Source organism: Schistocerca piceifrons, chromosome 11 (genome assembly GCF_021461385.2).
Source record: "Schistocerca piceifrons isolate TAMUIC-IGC-003096 chromosome 11, iqSchPice1.1, whole genome shotgun sequence".
NCBI classification, from domain to species: Eukaryota; Metazoa; Arthropoda; class Insecta; order Orthoptera; family Acrididae; genus Schistocerca; species Schistocerca piceifrons.
Window position 1 is genome coordinate 60,797,659 of NC_060148.1, and position 13,618 is coordinate 60,811,276.

Sequence of the window (13,618 nt, forward strand, 5' to 3'; positions counted from 1 at the left end):
AAACTTTAGATCAAAATTGGGGACAAGGTGGACATAATGGTGAAGTACGGAGGACATAGAAAGCAGACTAGCAAAGGTATTCCTGGGCAGAGAAGTTTACTGGTATCCAACAAAGGCCTTAATAGGAGGGAGATATTTCTTAGAATGTATGTTTGGAGTGCAGCATTGTACAATAGCGAATCGTGGACAGTGTGAGTAACTGGGAAAGAAGAGAATTGAAGCGTATGAGATTTACTATAGAAGGAAGCTGAAAATTAGATGGACAAATAGGATAAAGGATTAGGAAGTTCCACACAGAATCAGCAAGGAAAGCAATAAGTCATTTGTTATGACATCAGAGGAGAACTTCCAAGATGCCAGAGAGAGCTGTAGAGAGTAAAACTTAGGGGAAGACAAAGGTTGGAATATATCCAACAAATAACCGTGGACTTTGAGTGCAAGTTCTACTCTGAAATGGAAAGGTTGATGCAAAACTCGTCAGGAGATTGATGACTAAAAGTGTCTTAGTTTTTTCAAACAATTTTCCTAATGACATATGTTAATCACCTAATTCTCTTACAGACACCTTCACTTCCACACTAAATAATTTATTGTACACTAATAACTGACTGACAGAAACACTACGAGGAAGGAAGCAATGACTTAAATCTCGTTTGTGTGCCTGTTGTTCACTCAACATCTCAACTATACACTGAGAGGTTTACCTGTACTTCTTTCATTACTTGTAATACTATGTGGTTAAAAACACACCCTCAATCTCTTGGAGCATTACAAATCTCTTGGAGCATTACAAATATTAAATAACTAAGATTTAAAAAATGAAATTAAAAAAAAAAACATACAAACCACATTCAAATCCAGGTGCAGAATTGGATTTGTGACTAACAGAGACAATTTGCCCTACCACTTTTTTTTTTTTAAGGGTAAGAGCTTCAGTCTAAATTTTTCCTGCCAACAGTACTGAATTAGTTGTACAAACATTAAGAGAAAATACTGCATCCACCACAATCACTTACACAGCCACAATAAAGAAGTCGCACAGGCACTGAGTAATAAACGTCAAGTGTTAGTAATTTATGAAATGGGGATCAGTGAAATATATAACAACAAAATTTTGTGAACTATAACAGGTTGGCATGTAACCAGTTTGTAGTCCAACAAAATTTTTTACTTATTTATGTAATTCCCACTTTGTCTATTCCCATGTCTTACATAATGGGAATAGACAAAGTGGGAATTTTTATTTCATTTAAAACTTGAGAAAAGTGCCAAGACTAAGCTACCGGAGTAAGGCATATAGAATAACCACCTCAATCTGTCTTAATGTTTCCATCAAATAATAAAGTTTACTATAAAATAAAATTTTCCAGCATTAGGTGGCTAGAATAATCACAAATGTTGAAGTAAAAATAGTACAAAGCCTTACACCTCAATCATGGAGGAGTGTTGGGGGGAAGGTTTACTACCTGTAATCTATACTGTAACATGAAACATTCACTCTCTCACATACACATGTATAATTTTTCTTTTAAGCTTGTGATCTGTTACAGGCAAATAACCACTGGAGAATGGTTAGGAATCTATCTAGTTTACTGTAAATTGAAGAGACCAGAAGAGGAAAGTTCTAACTCACAAAAGCATTATTTTGACACATTCCATGTTATATATTGGACTAGGTTCAAACAAAAGAACATAAAAAATAAGACGAAGTAGTTTATATGATAGACAGTACCTACTAGCAATGCATAAGGAACTACTATTTAGTAGCATGTGGCAGTACCAGAAACACAACAAATGAAGCCATCAGCCATTACTTAATCCTGGAGCAGCACACATTTCATTTGACAACAAGCATCAATTAAGCAATTTTCCACAATTCTTTTAGTGTTTGTGTATTTGTGTGTGGTGTCCAATTACAGGTGTGGACTGATAAGCCGAATAAATTTCTAGAATATAACAGGAAAGTTTCTTAAGCAGCACAATTGTTGCTAACTGTAAATGTCTTATGAGCTTTCGTCAAGATACAATGCAGAGTTGTTGGCTACTAGTTACCATGAGTAATTAGCATCATATGCACTGTGTGACAATAACAGGAGGCCAAATTTTCAGAACGCATCTCTCGTACACACAAAGAAAAAGTAAGTTATATGTGCCAACAGAGGACATCAAAATACCTACAATATGAGTGAACTGAACAAGGGAAGACATTGTTTATAATTTATCATATAAATGAACAGCAAGTGTTTTGATCCTGATAAGCCACTGAACACTTGTACTACAATGGAAAAAAAAAAATTTGCCCCTCTGAGAGGTCTGCCACACCAATTAGACAAATGAAGCAGCAAGAAAAGTACAAATGGAAAATAACCTATAATATATTTAAGGCACAAAATGTCACAGATCAATTTTCTCATGTTGTGATTTCCTGCCAGTCATAGTGGAGAGCTCCATAACATTCACAATTAGGTAGCTTTAGGAAGTGGTGTTAATTCAGTACAAATACTTAACGAAAAATGGACTATTAAGTCAACTGTCGAGAACACTACAGTAATCCTTCCACCCAACTCTGAAATAAAATCCAATTTACAAGAGCAAGTTTCTGGTCCAAATCAATAGTGTGATAGGTGCAGGGCATGGGTCTGAGGGTGAGCCACGTTCAGATCGGCCATCGACAAGCAGAACCTAGAAAAGATTGAGAAAGTGCGACAAATCCTAGCACGAGATCGGCGACGGATTTTCTGATTGATTGCAGAGGAACTGGGCTTTAGCAGACACACGGTGCACACCACTGTCTGCGGTGATTTGGATAACCGGAAGATCCGCTCCCAGTTTGTGCCGTAGGAGCTCAAACACAAGCAGAAAGCAAAACGGATGGAAACTGTTGGTGACTTCATTTCCATGTGTCACCAGGGTCCATTGCTTCTGAACACCATCGTCACAGGAGATGAGACCTGGTGCTATCAATTCAACCCGGAATCAAAACAGCAATCGATGTCACGGTGTTCAGTCTTCCCCGTAAACAAAAAAAATCTGCAAAAATCAAAGGTGAAAACACTGTCGATCACCTTCTTTGATAACAATGGCATCATCCACACGGAATTGGTTCCTGCAGATCAAACCATTAATGCTGCATTTTAGCAGTCAGTTTTGAACCGATTGCTACAGCATATCTGGTGGTTTTAGACAGAGTTTCACAGGACTGGAAAATCGATGATGCTCCACGACAATGCCCCTGCACACTGCGCGGTCCGTGTGCCCCAATTTCTGGTGCTGAAAATGGTAGCTGTTCTCGAACACCCACCGTACTCCTCCAATCTGGCCCCTGCGAACTTCTTCCTGTTTCCCGCTTGAAGGCGGTCATTAAAGGTGAATGTCTTGTGGATGTGGATGTGAATGCCACCAAAGATTGTGTGACAGCCGTTCTGCAATCAATTCCACAGGAGGCCTTTGCTGATAGTTGCCAGAAGCTCTATAGACATTGTCAAGAGTGGGTTGTAGCAGGTGGTGACTATTTTGAAGGGCAATAAAGACTATTTGTTTGTATCTTTTGTTTTGTTTGTTGTCTGATAGCATTTACCAAACTTTTTAGACACACCACGTATTAGTAGACATTATATGGAGTGTGTCCACTCTTTGTCTTTATGACATCGTAAACTCTCCTGAAGAGACTTTCTATAAGGCGTCCAAATGTCTGTGAAGGAACAGCAGCCCATTCTTTTTCAAGAGCCGAAACCAGAGAAGGTAGCGTGATGTCAGATACTGCAGTCTGGAATGAATTCAACGTTCTAGCTCATCCGAAAGGTGATCTGTTGGGTTCAGGTCAGAACTCTGGACAGCCAGTCTGTTGCCTCACAGATGCTGTTCTATCACAGGATGCATTGTTATGCTGATACAATCAATCGTCATCTTCAAGCTTTTCCTCCGCTGTATGCAGTACATTAGGCTGCAAAATGTATTCATACTCTTCTGCATTTCATGACTTCTTATATACAATAATGCGACCACACCTTAAACACGAAAAATGTATCCAGATTTCAAAACCACCCCCTCCGAACTTCACTGTAGGAACTGCACACTACAACAACTAACATTCTCCAGGCATTCAGGAAAACTGACCCCTTCCATTGCACGGCCACGGGCTATAACACAATTTGTCATTCCGAATCACTCGTTTCCAGTCGTCCACTGTCCAGGGTATTGCACTTCGCACCGCCAGGAGCGTTCCTTACCACCGGCTACACAAACAAGTGGTTTACGAGGAGCTGCTCGACCACCGTATCGCATTCTTTTTAACTCTCTAAGTACGGTCATTGTGCTAGCTGGAGTACCGGTAGCACTCCGGAACTCACAAGTGATTTCTTCTGCCAATTTCACACAACCTTTTACGACCACCCTCAGCAATACTCGAGGGTTCCCGACCGTCAGTATGTGACATCTGCCTGATCTCTGTTTAACTGAGCTTGTTCCTCCTCATTTACACTTCACAATCACATCACCGACACTGAACACAGGTGGCTTTGTAAGGGTTGCAATGTTCCTGAGGGATTTGTTACTCGTGTGATAGACATCGACTAGTCCACACGAACCTGAATAAATTTCTAGAGGAAAGACAAAAATAAAAAATTGTGGCACTTTGGTGGTACCTGCACCACTCGGGAGAATGCAGCACTTGTCATAAGTGTCGGCAGCTTTGTGCAGAAAACCATCTACTGGCACTGACACTCAGAAACAGTTACCCTTCCAATTATTGGCACAGAATCGGTACGATGCGAATTCGTGACATTCAGCACCGAGGAGTTAAAACTTGTCGAGCTTTGCTCGGTGGCCGATTCGACCGTTACTGTTTCCCCTACTGACAATCCAATATTCCCTGCATCCTTTTATGCCGAAGGGCCTGCCTCTCGTGACATCTAGTGGTCACTTCTACATTACACTGAGGTGTCCGCATACTTTTGATCAGATAGTCTACGTACATATTGTCACTAGTAGATAAGTGTTGATGTGTAGTGTGTTTGGATGACACTTCTCTCATTTTTTCAGTTATACACAGTACGGATGTTTTACCGTGAGACCTTTGTTAAGAACATCCGTAACAAATTTGCCTTTGGTCTTTAATAAACTATCATCCTTGCTAGTTCTTTGATTCCATTACTGTATTCAAATGTTTTGTAAGATAAGTGGTCCCTCCTAACTTCAACTTCAGCATTCAGTACTGTCAAAAGACCAGTTGTCTTAATACCAACTTGTAAACAAAAATGACAGGTGAGCCTCGGTACAGGAATAACACACCAGTCATGCTGCAGTAGACTCAAAAGTTGCCTGAAAATATTTGAACGTGAGAAAGTTATGAGTGTTTTATGCACTGCAAAATAAGTCATCTCTTTGTGCACATATCCCTTTGTGCACATATCCCTTTGTGCACTATCAGATGTGAAACAGTTTTCTACAAGTTTAACTATTTAAGAAATATTAAGAATGCCCAAGTCACACGAATGACTGATACATTAGTAAAGCTCTTTCAGGAGGCAACTAATTCCATGTCCAGAGGAACACAATTTCATTTTCAAGTGAGATGCAGAAACTCTTATAAGTATACTAGAGATAATTTGTACAGGCCTACAGAGAAAACAGTTGTGATTAACAGCATCTCAGCTACAATATGATGGGACTGAGACCAAGATGTGGTGGGTGAGTGACAAAGCTTGTCCATGAAATATGAATTGAGTAGCTGTCTACATACTGTCCTAAAATAATAAGGAAGAAGAGGAAGCAGGTTGAAGGTGATTTAAGAAGACAGAAAGGAGTTGGTCATATATGTCTACACACTGCTCGTAGCGGAGATGAGACGAGACAAGTTATTTAATTCCACACACAACAATATTAGTGCATCTGCATGAAGAGAAGTACAAATACTGGGACACAGTAAAGGTAACAACAACTCATCACAGAACTGGACTTTGGGTAGTCTATAGGCACATAAGAAACACTGGGAATTGATGAAAAACCTGCTCCAGTTGCTCTGTAGAATTTCACCTTTTTCTGTTATGCCATTCTCAAGCGGATCTGAAACTGTCATACACCTGACAGATGTATACATATATATAACTGAAGATGAAAAAACAAGGCTTACATTTTTACATACAGATAAGACTATGAAACTTACAGGAGACATGTGAAGTGCAAGCCTGGCAGGTTTCAAACCTTGCTTTTCTAAAGGTATCATGAGAATACAATCGTCTCAAGACTGTGAAATTCATTACATTATAAATAGTCTTCTGGTTTACAATAATTTATATTTCGACATATTTGAATTTGCATGTTGTAGGAGTAAGAGGCTAAAATGATTTTTACTAAAAAGTGCAACACGGTTGCATCGGTTGGGAGCATCAAAGTCAGGTGTAGAATTATACTCCTGGTGTACTTAACACTTTATTTCATTTCCATTCTATGATCCAGTCTCCTACAAATTCTTCATTCATATCCTTTTTAAAAAAACATAATTTAATTCATCACATATAAATCTCAATCCCTATTACATCTTTTCATATGTGACATTGATATAATACAAGATCCTGGCTTCGGCAGTGTGTAGGTCCGGTCTTTTGACTGAAAGCTAACTTGTTTGGCAGCCTTTTTGCTGTGCTTGCTGCAACACAGCTTCTTCATTACACAGTGAGTAACTATCTTTTTCATAATACAAAACTTACACCAAAACAGTAGCATCTATAAAATTTACTGCTCTGAATGTTGGATAAACAGGAAGGAACTTTAAAGAGTGTTACAAAGAACACACATAACAAAAAAGAAAAACACAAGAAATAAATCCTCCTTTGCTACTCACTTCATACAATGCACCATATCAGAAGAAACTAGTAATCCTTCATACAATGAATAAATGATACTTTATAGACATTTTTGAAGAAATAGAAATTTACTCCCACCAAAAACATCCAGAAGTACACAAGCTCAATGAGCAATGTATACTTAAAATTCCCTTCTCCATAAATTTTAACTGTATATAGATGTTTGAAAATACACTCTGTAAGAGCCCACAACATGTCCAAGCTATGCTAACATCCAAGCTATACCAACAACCCCTACAGTTTCCCGTACTTCATCTTTTGTACACTAAGAGCGTAATTTTGCACTTAATTCGGAAGCCCTGTCCACTAAAACCATGTTCCACTTTTATTAAAAAACCATTTTTAGCCATTTACTTATACAATGTGCAAATTCAAATACATCAAAACATAAATCTTCATAACCCAAAGGATAATTATAATGTAAAGAATTATAGTCTTGAGATGACCACATTCTCACAATATCATTAGACAAGCAAGACTTTAAATTTAGCAGACACATATATTTTGGACAGACACATATATTTTGGACAAAGTATTATGGTATCTGTACATAAACATAAGTAAGTCTCGTTTTTTCCAACTCTAATTATATACATTTATACAGCTATCAAATGTATGGCTTAATAAATGTATGGTTTAATAAAAAAGCCAAAACTGATATTGGATTTCATAAAGTTTAATGGAGCACTGAAGTGGCCTTTTCATTAACCACACAAACAGTTGTAAATCATGTGAAGAAACTAATGAAGTGTTTTGGGCATACATCTGTCCAATGCTAATACTTTTCTTGTCCTGACATTTTGACTGATTAGCATACAGCTGTCATCAAGGTTAATCTCTGGCAGAATTTAAATCACTTGGCACAATACAGTGGGGTAAAAGTGTATGCATCAGAAATAACACTGTCTGTAAGCAAAGTGTCAGATGTAGTAAAAGGTACATAATACATACGATACTCACTCTACAAGAACACTGCACCGAACACACGATATACCTGCCTTCTACAGCCCAACAGATCAGCAGTGGCCGAATATCATACTTCCACTGGTCATTCACGTATCACAGTTAGGTCAAGATGCCGGTCAAAGCCTCATCCTACTGCGATTCAGTGGTCAAGGAGCCCACAGAAATACAGTTAGCAGGCTACTTGCTCAACCGAGACGCGGGTATCCAGCTCAACAGATTATGAAAATCCCTCATACCGAGACGCGGGTATCCAGCTCGACAGATTATGAAAATCCCTCATTTCACTGAATGTGATTTTCACTCTGCAGCAGAGTGTGTGCTCATATGAAACTTCCTGAAAGGTTAAAACTGCGTGTAGGACCGAACTCAGGACCTTTGCCTTTGCAGTAGAACACTTGCCCACGAAAGGCAAAGGTCACAAGTTCAAGTCTCGGTCCGGCACACGGTTTTAATCTCTTCTCAGATGAATTATCGTTACCAGTCTTCACGGTCTGTGATTCCAAAGGATGTTGTCCGTAATAGTCAACCACATTATCCGTACTTGCTTTGTTTTAATCTCGGGCACAGATTTTTATCTACAATTGGCAGTCTCATTGCCAACATTGTTATTTCTGACGCATGTGGATTTACTTCACAGTACTGTGTTAAATGGTCAGTATAAGAGGACTGCCTGGTCTCGATTTAGTTGTGGTTATTCCTTCACATTTCCACTTCACTGACTGTCGACATGTGGAGCTTTAGAAGGGTCGAATGTCCCTGACAAATTTGTTGCTCAGGTGACTTTTGACGACTCGTCAACATGTGACGCCAGTGAACTCTCCTGACAGGCGTATTCTGCCATCACTGCTTCTCTACTGACAACCCAATACTCACCGTCACTTTATGTACTGGCAGGTCCATCTCTTATGACATACCAGGTGTACCGGTATGAAATGGGCGTTTTTTTTTTTGTGAAAATGAAACACTAATTTTAAATTGAAAAGTAAAAACATTTTATTCAAAGTACTGAACATTGCTTTCTATACATTTTGACCACCTTTCTGGCAATTTGTGGACGCCACGCCAACGAATATGTTCGTCTTTTGAAGCAAACCAATCAGACACCCAATTTTTGACTTCTTCGTAGGAATCAAAGTGTTCCTTAGCCAGTGCGCGTCCCATTGGTGAAAACAAATGGTACTCAGAAGGGGCCGAGTCTGGTGAATACGGCGGGTGTGGTAGCAGCTCCCAGCCAAGTGTTTTGATTGTATCCTGAACCAATTTTGCTTTGTGTGCAGGTGCATTGTCGTGAAAAAAAATTACTTTGCCATGTCTTCTGGCCCATTCTAATCTTTCTTCGATCAATGGATAGTTCAAATTGATCATTTGTTGTCTGTAGTGATTAGTATTCACAGTTTCACCAGGTTTTAGAAGCTCATGATACACCACCCCTTTCTGGTCCTACCAAACACAGAGCACTGTCTTCTTGCCGAATCGATCTGGTTTTGCAGTTGATGTTGATGGTTGTCCCGCATTAACCCATGATTTTTCCCATTTAGGGTTCTTAAAATAAATCCATTTTTCATCGCCAGTAAGAATTCGATGCAAAATTGATTTTATTTCATGTCTTTGAAGCAAAATTTGACAAATGGTTTTTCGGTTTTCCATCTGTCTTTCATTCAATTCATGTGGCACCCATTTTCCACACTTTTGGATCTTTCCCATAGCTTTCAAACGGTCAGAAATTGTTTGTTGTGCAACATTTAGCATTGCTGCCATTTGCGTCTGACTCAAAGTATCATCTTCATCCAATATCGCTTGCAATTCGGCGTCTTCAAACTTTTTGGGTGGTCTCCCATGTTCTTCATTTATTACATCAAAATCATTATTTCTGAACTGTTGAAACCATCTTTTGCATGTTGCTTCTGATAGAGCACCATATGCCTCGACAAGCATTCAATGCGACTCTGCAGCACTTTTTTTCAAATGAAAACAAAAAATTAGTGCTTTCCGCAAATCATCACTTTCTGGTGCAAAATTCGGCATTTTTAACACGATGAAAACATATGATGATGTTTGTTCCATGACTTGATGTATACTAAATATCTTTCACAGATGTCATACCAACCAAGCAAAAAAAAAAAAATTAAGGCTTGTTCACAGCAAATGTTCTTTATCGACACATTTGTATCTAAACGTTCATTTCATACCGGTACACATGGTATAGTGGTCAACTTCACACTACATAGAGGTGTCCCGATACTCTTGCTTAGATAGTGTATGGATATCATAAATTAAAGTACTCCAAAACGTTTTTCTGTTTGTGGGTTTTGGACGATCTCAGGAACTAATGAACAATCCTGACACAGGTTTCACTAACAGATTGATCGATTCACGAGGGCAATTAACAGACAACCTGTTAAGAGTGCGTGCGTCAGAGATAACCACTATGCCAAGAAAGTTGTCTCGTCACACACTGAGGTGACAAAAGCCACGGGGTACCTACCAATATTGTCGCGGACCACCTTTTGCCGAGCGTACTGCAGGCAGCAGCTCGACACGGCGCAGACTCGACAAGTCGTCGAAAGTCTTCTGCAGAAATATTGTGCTACGTTGCCTCTACAGCAATCCGTAATTGTGAAAGTGTTTCGGTACAGGAATTTGCACAGAAATTGACCTCTCAATTATGACCCACAAATATACGACGGGATTCGTGTCGAGAGATCTGGGTGGCCGAACCATTCACTCGAATTGTCCAGAATGTTCTTCCAACCAGTTGTGAACAACTGTGGCCAGATGATATGGGGCACTGTCGTTCAGAAAAGTTGCACTGTTTGGAAACACGACACCCACGAGTGGCTGCAAATCCACAGGACCCGGGCCATTTCATGTAAACACATCACATATCATTATGGAGCCACAAATGGATTGCAGAGTGCCTTGTTGACAACTCGGGTCCACAGCTTCCTGGGGTCTGCGCCACACATGAAACCTACTGTCAGCTCTTACCGACCAAAACCTAGACTCGTCTGGCCGGGCCACCTTTTTCCGGTCCTCTAGGGTCCAATAGACACCGTCTTGAGCCCCGGACAGGCATTGCAGGTGATGTCGTGCTATTAGCAAAGGTACTCATATAAGATGTCTACTGTCATAGCCCATTTACACCACATTTCACTGCACTGTCGGAATGGGTACCTTCGCCGTATGTCCCACATTGATTTCTGCAGTCCTTTCCTACAGTGTCACTTGTCTATTAGCACTGACAACTCTACACAAACACTGCTGCCCTCAGTCAGTAACTGAAGGCCGTCGGCTACTGCGTCGTGAGTGGTGAGAGGTGATGCCCGAAGTTTGGTATTCTCGGCACAGTCTAGACACTGCGGATCTCGCAATATTGAATTCTTTAACAATTTCAGAAATGGAATGTCCCACGCGTCTAGCTCCAAGTACCATTCTGTGATCAAAGTCTTAATTCATGTCGTGTTGCCATAATCACGTTGGAAACCTTTTCACAAGAATCACCTGAGTACATGACATCTCCACCAATGCACTGTCCTTTTACCGTATTTACTCAAGTCTAAGCCGCATTTTTTTCTGGTTTTTGTAATCCAAAAAACGGCTTAGAATCGAGTGCAAAGTAAGCGGAAGTTCTGAAAAATGTTGGTAGGTGCCACCAGAACTAACTTCTGCCGTCGAATATATGTACCGCTACACAGGCATGCTTTGCAGGCACAAAGATAAATACTGGCGCCAAAAACTCTGCGTCAGTAAAAAGAAGAAGAAGAAGAAGAAGAAGAAGAAGAAGGTGGAAGACGAGCTTTTTTCTCCACCCCGAGTTTCGACCACGACCACTGCATTTTCATACATTATCCAACGAAGGAAATACAGAATGATTCCAGAATACAAATTCCGTACTGTTCATCTTCGAATGTAGCAGCATTTCAATGTACTACGAAAATCCGACTGGCAAGACTTTTTGGGATGTTTGTCAACATGGCCAACTCTACATTCTGAATTTTTTCCTACCTGTGAGAAGAGATGGTTGCTAATAGGAACTTTTGTGAATCACATGCAGTATTCTCTTCACCATAACAATAATACGAATAAAAACATTTTGTCATGTATTCTTTCGTGTTTGCAGCTATCTCATTTAAATCCTGCCTGCCTAATAAACTACGAAACTAGAGTGAGACAACAGCAAATGGGGAAGAATACACATACGTCATGTTTATATTCGTATTATTCTTATGCCTAATAGTGATACAGTTAGAAATGAAGCACAGCAATTGACTAGATTTTTAAATCTTTGATGATTAATTTCGGTGCAGAATGTAACATACTAAAAGAGGCGTCTGCAAAGGTTTTCAAATGGAGAAAAATTTTTGCTAAACTCTTGTTCAGAACATCTTCTATCATACGCAGTCTATTATTCGGTTCTTGTCGATCATTATCAAAGAAAGCAGCAGTGTAAGTAACAACAAATAGCAGTCTCTTGCCATTGTTTCGCTACTGAGATGATTCCTCTTTTTTATTTTTATTTATTTATTTATTTTTTATTGTAAGCGGCGGTAGCGTGCACAAAAGCAAGCCATGCGGCGAGCGGCGACAGGCCGGCGTAAACACTCTTTATCAGAAAGCGACTAACAATGCATGGCACAGTACAGTAATGCATTTTCAGCTTAGAGTGACGTAAACACCTATAACAAAGAGAACTGCACTTGTCAGATCAAAGACAAATAAGCAATCAATTCAAACCGGACGAAGCACTTCAAAAAGGAAGGGTACCCGTATAAATACGGACGGAGCACCTGACGCGTAGCAATGGCTACATGGTAAAGCTTAACTGCTAAGCTTACGACTCGAACCAAACTACTGTAGCTGCATCGCCATTCATTCGACCTAAATTATGTCTCGCATCACAATGGACCAACTTTGTTTCGATTTGGAGGTGCGGCCTTAAACTTTTCTCTCACCTTGAAATTCGAGTCTCAAATTTCAGGTGCGGCTTAGATTCGGGAAAATTTTTTTTCCTTGATTTAGAGTCTCATTTTTCAGGTGTGGCTTAGATTCGATTAAATACAGTATTCCTGGTGTACACAAAACTACCACCACCTGTATGTACACATATCGCTGTGCCGTAACTTTTGCCACTTCAGTATATTCTGGAGCAGCGTATCTTCCCAAGAATAAATGAAGACAAACATAACAATGACGATAATCCATGTAAAACAAATGAGTTGATAAGTCATTCAGAACTGTATATTCTGAGCCTGAATTCTAAACTTGGTAGTGTTCTTGACTCCAATATGAAGACTGAAGCAATGATTATATAAACATTAGCGTAACAGTTGTGAAGAATACGTGGAAAAAAAGTGCCAGTACACTTACTGAAGAAAAGTAGAAATTGTTCTGTATTACTGTCTTTCACCAAATATTACATGATAAGAAAAAGTGGTACACAGTTTCTGCATTCATGATAAAGGTCAACTATGTAAAAAAAAAAAAAAAAAAAAAGGGGGGGGGGGGGGAGATTAATTTCTGATTTCCGCTAAAATCTAAATTTTGAAATACAATCGCCCTCATTCAGTGTTAGAATGTAGCAGTGCATCTGTACATGTAGTCTGTTAGTCATGATGATGGGCATAACGCAAAAGCTTGGCAACATTTGAATCTCGCTTACGTGTCTATCGACCACTGAACACCTCGACTTTGCAGCAGTTGCTACTTTCACTCCTTTCAATATTTATATACTAAAGGAGAGTTAGTGTTACACACGACAACAAAGGTAAAGCAGTTATTAGTGGACAGCT

At 39.6% G+C, this 13,618-nt stretch overlaps 1 protein-coding gene across 3 annotated transcripts in view; it reads right to left on the reverse strand.

The window, feature by feature from the left end:
* LOC124720062 (dynamin-like 120 kDa protein, mitochondrial) overlaps positions 1 to 13,618 on the reverse strand; it is a 196,435-nt gene that overhangs the window by 104,266 nt on the left and 78,551 nt on the right. The window lies entirely within an intron of this gene.